We start from the raw sequence: 7500 nt of genomic DNA on the forward strand, positions 1-7500 counted from the left end.
GTGACAAGAGCAAAGGCGTGACTGAGAAGTTGAGATTTATTTGAACGTGAAAGTTGCTTCTTTTATGTGGAGAAGAAGGGGGATACATGTTATGTGTGTGTACACGCGTGTGTGTGTGTGTGTGTGTGTGTGTGTGTGTGTGTGTGAGAGAGAGAGAGAGAGAGAGAGAGAGAGAGAGAGAGAGAGAGAGAGAGAGAGAGAGAGAAAGAAAGAGATAGAGAGGTAGATAGAGATAGAAATATATATATAGATAGATAGAGAGAGAGAGAGAGTGAGTTTGCGCTTCCCTTGGAGTGAGTGTACACATTGACTGAGCACGCGCCGGATATTGCGTGTGTGTTTTGTGCTTGTCTGTTGTTTATATGCATGATTTATGTGTAATTATTTAGTGGTTGTTGAAGTATTGGATGGAATTGTAAAGTGTAAATGACGAATTCTATTGAATATGACTGGTGTGTATGGGTTTACTGCACATTCTCGCGTTGTTCATATCATAACGCATAAATATACCTCTAACATGTAAAAATCTACTGTTTGTTCAAATCACCTGTTTAGACCTCACGTGACTATCTTACTTCGGTATAACCTTGACATATACACAAAACACATACGTGACATGGATCTATGATCGCGAAAATTTCCCCACCTAGAGCGAATTAGAACTTAGAACCTGGAACCTAGAACGAAAAGCGACCAAATGACTACGAAAAAAGCCCCCCCCCCCTCGCAAGACCGAAATAGAACCAAGTACCAAGAAAAAGAACTTAAAAGCCTAGAACGAAACTGAACTTAAACTCTAAAAAGAAGAACGAAGGTACCCTTTGACTACGATAAAAAAGGCCTAATCAACAACGATACCAAAACCCTAGAGCCTAGAACGACGAGTGAAGACACCCACTAGACTACGACCCAATCTCCCCCCCACCTAGAGGGAACGAGAACCTAAAAGCTAGAACGCAGAGAGAAGGTACTCACCCTTAGGAACGTAACCCATAGAGGGCACCTTGGACGGGGAGTCTGGCACCAGCGTCGCGGACACGTGGCTCCAGTTATCTGCGTTGCGCCGCATCGTCTCTGAGAGGAGGAGAGAAAAGAGCTCTTAGCGCTGGGTACGATTAGATCTATCGATAGATAGACTGATAGGGAGACTGTTAGATAGATAGACTAATAGGCTGATTGGCAGATAGAAAGGAAGGTTGATAGATGGAGAGATAAGTTGATGTATAAATTGTTTGATGGATGGGTAGACAGATGGATAGATAGACTATTAGACAGCCTGATAGACAGACTGATAAACAGACTGATAGATAGATTAGTAGATAGAGAGGAAGGTCGATAGATGGAGAGCCAAATCACTAGATAGATCGTTAATGGATGGATAGACAGACAGATAGATGTATATATCGACTAATTGATAGATTGAAAGATAAAGAGAAAGGTTAATTGTAAGAGAGACGAATAGATAGATAGATAGTGAAATAGATGGATTGACAGACATATAGATAAACAGATAGATAGACAGATAGATACATATATACCTACATACATAAATGGATAGACAAATAGATAAATAGCTAGCCAGCCCTATATACAGATACGTTGACAGATAGATAAACAGACAGACAGACAGTAAAAGTAATCGTTCAAAGTTAATTTAAAAGATCCCAAGAGAAATGACGAATGCAAGGAAAAATAAACGGAAAAGGAAACCAGAAACTCACAAAAGGCAAACACAGTTTCAAGGACACTGAATATATATTCATATTTTCGTCATTGGTCTTCAGAATGGATTACACGTTTTCAGAAATCTCACTCGTGGTATCTCGAAAAGGATGTGTGCTTTTGTGTACAAATCGCATGCACTTTGCATGACGATGCCCAGCTTTCCCGGGATTACTCATGCTATCTAAGGAATGTCTGCATGATGATAACGTTCCTTCTTTCTGCTGATAAGGCAAATTTACGAGAAACGGAAAAGAAATCTTACAGTCCCTTCATGGGCCTGGATTTTTTTTTGTTTTTTTTTGTTTCGTGTAGAGAGAATGTGTGTGATGTATTTTATTATAGATAGGATGAAGTTTATATTATTCGACGGGATATTATCTTAGTATGATGATTGCAATAAGGAGAAAAAGTATGTATGTGTGTGTGTGTGTGTGTGTGTGTGTGTGTGTGTGTGTGTGTGTGTGTGTGTGTGTGTGTGTGTGTGTGTGTGTGTGTGTGTGCGAATATGTGCGTGGGTGTATGTGTGTGGGTGTATGTGTGTGTGTGTCTGTGTGTGCGTGTGCGTGTGTGTGAATATGTGTGTGGGTGTGTGCACAAGACAAACAAAGGCAGAATACAACCCCTCTGATACATTCCCTCAAGAAACGTGTCTTTCAGAAGCCCCCAAAACAGCAAGGAATCTACGGAAACATCTGGGAGAAAGAAAGAGAGAGAGAGAAAGAGAGAAAGAGAAAGGGAGAGAGAGAGAGAGAGAGAGAGAGAGAGAGAGAGAGAGATCAAGCCGGAGAGAGACGAGAATGATGAGGAAGAGATAGACGGATGAATATAAATGAGAGTCGAGAGGAGGAGAGAGTGTCGAACGAGGAGAGAACCGAGAGTAATGCTGGCAGAGAGAAGATGAGCTGAGACGCTCGTGACGAGAGAGAGAGAGAGAGAGAGAGAGAGAGAGAGAGAGAGAGAGAGAGAGAGAAAGAAAGAGAGAGAGAGAGAAAGAGAGAGAAAGAGATAGAAAGAAAGAAAGAAAGATAGAGAGTGAGAGAGAGAGAGAGCAAGAGAAAGAAAGAGAGGGAGAGAGAGAGCAGCTTCGTTAGCTTGAACAGAGGTGCAAAGGCTAGGGGGGAGGGAGGGAGAGAGAGAGAGAGAGAGAGAGAGAGAAAGAGAGAGAGAGAGAGAAAGGAAGAAAGAGAGAGAGAGAGAGAAAGAGAAAGAAAGAAAGATAGAGAGAGAGAGAAAGCGAGAGAAAGAGAAAGAAAGAGAGAGAGAGAGAGCAGCTTCGTTAGCTTGAACAGAGGTGCAAAGGCTAAAGGAATATTATCAAGTTTGGAGTGAGGATTAAGCTTGTTATGGAAAGGGGGTCGAGGGACAACAACATTTTGCCGAAAAGTTGCAGCATAATACTTAGGTGAAGTTAGCGTCTTAGCGCATGAAATATACCAAAGGAGGGGGGGGGGAGGGGGGCTTCCGGAGAGGGGAAAAAGTAGGAAAAACAAATTAGGAGTCAGGTAGAACAAAATAATGAGACTGGTGTATAAAAATGTGTATGGTAGACAGCCCTTTTCTCATTGCAATTCCATAGTAAGAATTTGAAGCTAAAAACATACTATTCTGACAGTGGGTGTACTCATGCAAAGGGTGATTTACCACTTCATCGATATAAAAAAAAATGTGTTTTCATTTACTATATTTATGTGTATTAATATTAAATCTTATCATATATGTATCATGTTGCATTAGGTCTTTATGTTTATTTCGTTTGATCTACGGAAGACTAATGCAGTGGGTAAATATAATGTCCAGCTTATCATAATGGATTTTTTCTCCGTGAAATTACATGTGTCTTTTTAATAATATATTAGCTAAAAAAAAACAACGATATAAACTTTGAAAAGGATAAAACAGAAAATAAATACAAGCGAAAATGGTAAAAGAAGAAGAAAAAAATATATGCAAAAATGGTAAACACAGTTGTGTAAAAAAATAAACCAAAAATGAGTTCAGTCAAATATTTCCCACTCTGAAAAACCCAGAGCATTACGAATAACCATCAGCTAAAAAAAAAGAAAAAAAAAACAAAACAATAACAACAAAACAGAAAAAAGAGAGAAAAATAAGAAAAGACAAAACGAAACAAAAGCCACAAAAAAAGCCAAAGACAAAGTGATAGGGCGAAACTGCATTCCAAGAAATGGGAAATAGTCATACGGAACAATAGACCAACCACTTTGTGACAGCGCAGATAAAGGGACCGCCATAAGAATGGTGACACCTGGCAATAACAAATGACTCTTCCTCGCTTTTGTAGGTTGTGGGTGGGGGTGGGGATAGGGGTGGGGGTGGGGGTGGGAGTAGGGTTGGGGGTGGTGGGGGTGATGGTGGGGGAGCGGGAGAAGGGGTAGGGAGGTAGAATTAGAGGGAAGGAGGGAAGGAAGGAGGGAGGGAGGAAGAGAGGGTGTAATGGAGGGTGGAATGGAGGCAAGGAGGGAAGGAGGGAGGGAGGTTGAGAATGGAAGCAAGGAAGGAAGGAAAGTGGAAAGGAAGGAGAGAGGGAGGGAGATGAGGGGCTAAAACTGAATGGAGATAGGGAAGGAGGAAGAGTGGGAAGGAGAGGGGGAGGGAATGTGAGAGTGAGAGAAAGAGAGAGAGGGTGGAAATGAGGAAGGGAGAGAGTGTGAGACAGGGAGAGAGGGAGGAGGAAGAGGGCTGATGGAAAGATGGGAGGAAGTGTGGATGGAAAGAAAGGAGGAAGGGAAAGTGGAAAGAATGGAAAGAGGGAGGGAGGGAAGGAGAGAAAGATGGGATGAGTGGGATGAGTTAAAAGGAGGAAGGAAGGGAGAGAAAGGAAGGCGAAGAAAAGAGAGAAAATGGAAGGGACGGAGGAAGGGAGATAAAGAGAGAGCTTGAATGATGAAGGCAAATGTGGAGTGGAGGATGGGGGGGGGGGGGGTTGAAAAGAGATAGAGAGGGAAAGTGAGTGGAAGGGTGGGAGGGAGATAAGGAGAGTGGGTTGGAGAGTGGGAGAAAACAATATACACAGTATATGTGCATATTCACATGCACACACACACACACACACACACACACACACACACACACACACACACACGCACAGACATACACACACACACACATATATACATATATATATATTATATATATATGCACTATTTATATATATATATAACCCTATATCCCACGATATATCTACTATATATATAGTCCATAGATTATATATGTATATGTAATATCTTATCTATATAATATATATATATATATCTATATATACTATATATTTATATATATATATATATATATGTACGGTATATATATATATATATATTGTGTGGGTGGGATAAATGATATATATATATATATATATATATATATATATATATACAATTTATCAAAGTATATCTATATAGAATATTATATATTTATATATATATATATATTATATATATATATACACAATATATACGAAAGATACTTATATCCATTATATATATATATGGTGTGTGTGTGTGTATATAATAAAATAAATTATAAAATATATATATATTTATATATATATATATAAGAAAATATTATATATATATATATAATACTTATATATATATATATATTTCATGTAGGTATGTAACCACCCACCACACAACCCACACCCAACTCACCCCAAACCACACATAAATATTATACATACTTTTTTATATATATATTATATATATATATATATATATATATATATATAATATATATATATATATAATAAACATACAAACTTATAATATATATATATATATATATATAATATATATATAATACATATATATATATATATATATATATATCACTATATATATGAAAATATATATATATATAAATTTTTAAATATATATATATATATATTATAGATATATATCTTTATATATATAGACAGTCTATATATATATAATATATATATATACATATATATATATATATATAAAGTAAATATATATATATACAACATATCAAAATATATATATATAGAGTATATATATATATATATATTATATAATAAGTAGTACTGTACCATCGTATATATATATATATATATAAATATATATATATATTTTATATCTATATATATAAAATATATATATGTAACTTTGTATGGCAATGCACATATATCTCTATATATACATATATCTATAAGATATAATATATATAAATATATATATATACAAAGATACTGTAACATACATTACTATAATACATATATATAGGTATATATATGTATATATATATATATATTAGAATATATACTGTACATATTATATATATCCAAATGTAATAATATATATAAATAAATATATAATACATAAGTATATATCTTTTGTATATATAATATAAGTATATATAGGTGTACAATTATTACGATATATATCTATATATCATATATGTTGTGTTTATATATGTATATATATATATAATATATATACTGTACATCTCTATATATATACTATCAGTATATATATATATATATAATATAATATATTATAGCATGCCATATATATAAATATAGTACTGTATCTATATATATATATATAATATATATATATATCTATAATATATATAATAAATATAATATATATAATATATATACGTACATATATATATTTCCTAATTCTATCTAACACAAAAATTTTGTCGCATGGAAATTCATGCATATTTGGGGAAAGATAAGGTGACCTCATTCCTAATGGAGAAACTATTATTTACGGATTCCTCGAAAAATTTTCATTTGAGGTCTGGGATTAGAATGGCTTATAAACAATAAAAAGCCACACCGAAGAAATTATTTTGCTAGACTGACTATGATATTATAGATATCTTCTTTAAAATTTTTATCTATCGAACACAAATATTGTCGCATGGAAATTCACCTGCATCTTTTGGGGGAAAGATAAGGTGGACCCACCTCCCCATTCCTAATGGAGACAACTCCTCCTTATTTACGGCCCATTTCCCTCGAAAAATTTTCATTTGCAGGTCTGGCGATTATTGGCTGAATCTTCTGAAAGAAAGCCACCGAAGAAATATTTTCTAGACTGCTGAAATATATATATATAATATATATGTTATATATTATCATATATATATATACTGTACATACCTATCAGGGATATATAATCTATATATATGGTGAGTGTAGTGTGGTCATGTGTGTGTGTGTTCGCGTATGTGTGTGGAATTAAGTGAGTGTGTGTGAGTCATGTGTGCCGCCCGTGTCCGTGCGCGTATGTGTGGGTGTATGAGTATAAAATACATATATCTATATCTATATATAAATGTATCTATATATCTATATATAATTATGTATATACACAATTACATATATATCTATCGTATAAATATATAATTAGTATATTAGGCACAGATATTATATATATATATGTCCATATATATATATTATATATATCCACGTAACTAGCATACCCTATATATAGACATGATATATGTATACGTATATATATACATATATATATATATATTATATAGAATATATATATATATATATATATATATATATATATTTAAAATGTAATAATATATATATTTTTATATATATATATATGTAAGAATATGTATATATATATCTATAACAATATATACATATATATATATATATATATATATATATATATACATACATGTAAGCAAATATACATATATACATACATACATATATATATATATAAATATATATATATATATATATATAGTATATATATTATA

The 7500-nt window shown here is 33.6% G+C and overlaps 1 long non-coding RNA gene across 1 annotated transcript in view; it reads right to left on the reverse strand.

The window, feature by feature from the left end:
- Positions 1-717: 717 nt before the first annotated feature.
- LOC147470542 (uncharacterized) overlaps positions 718-7500 on the reverse strand; it is a 312596-nt gene continuing 305813 nt past the window's right edge. Inside the window, exon 3 of the long non-coding RNA XR_015191598.1 lies at positions 718-1074. This is a non-coding gene — a long non-coding RNA (uncharacterized LOC147470542). The remainder of the gene's footprint in view (positions 1075-7500) is intronic.

The sequence above is a fragment of the Penaeus japonicus genome, unplaced genomic scaffold, assembly GCF_977035675.1.
Source record: "Penaeus japonicus unplaced genomic scaffold, GWHDUDI00000001_assembly GWHDUDI00000014, whole genome shotgun sequence".
Classification (NCBI taxonomy): Eukaryota; Metazoa; Arthropoda; class Malacostraca; order Decapoda; family Penaeidae; genus Penaeus; species Penaeus japonicus.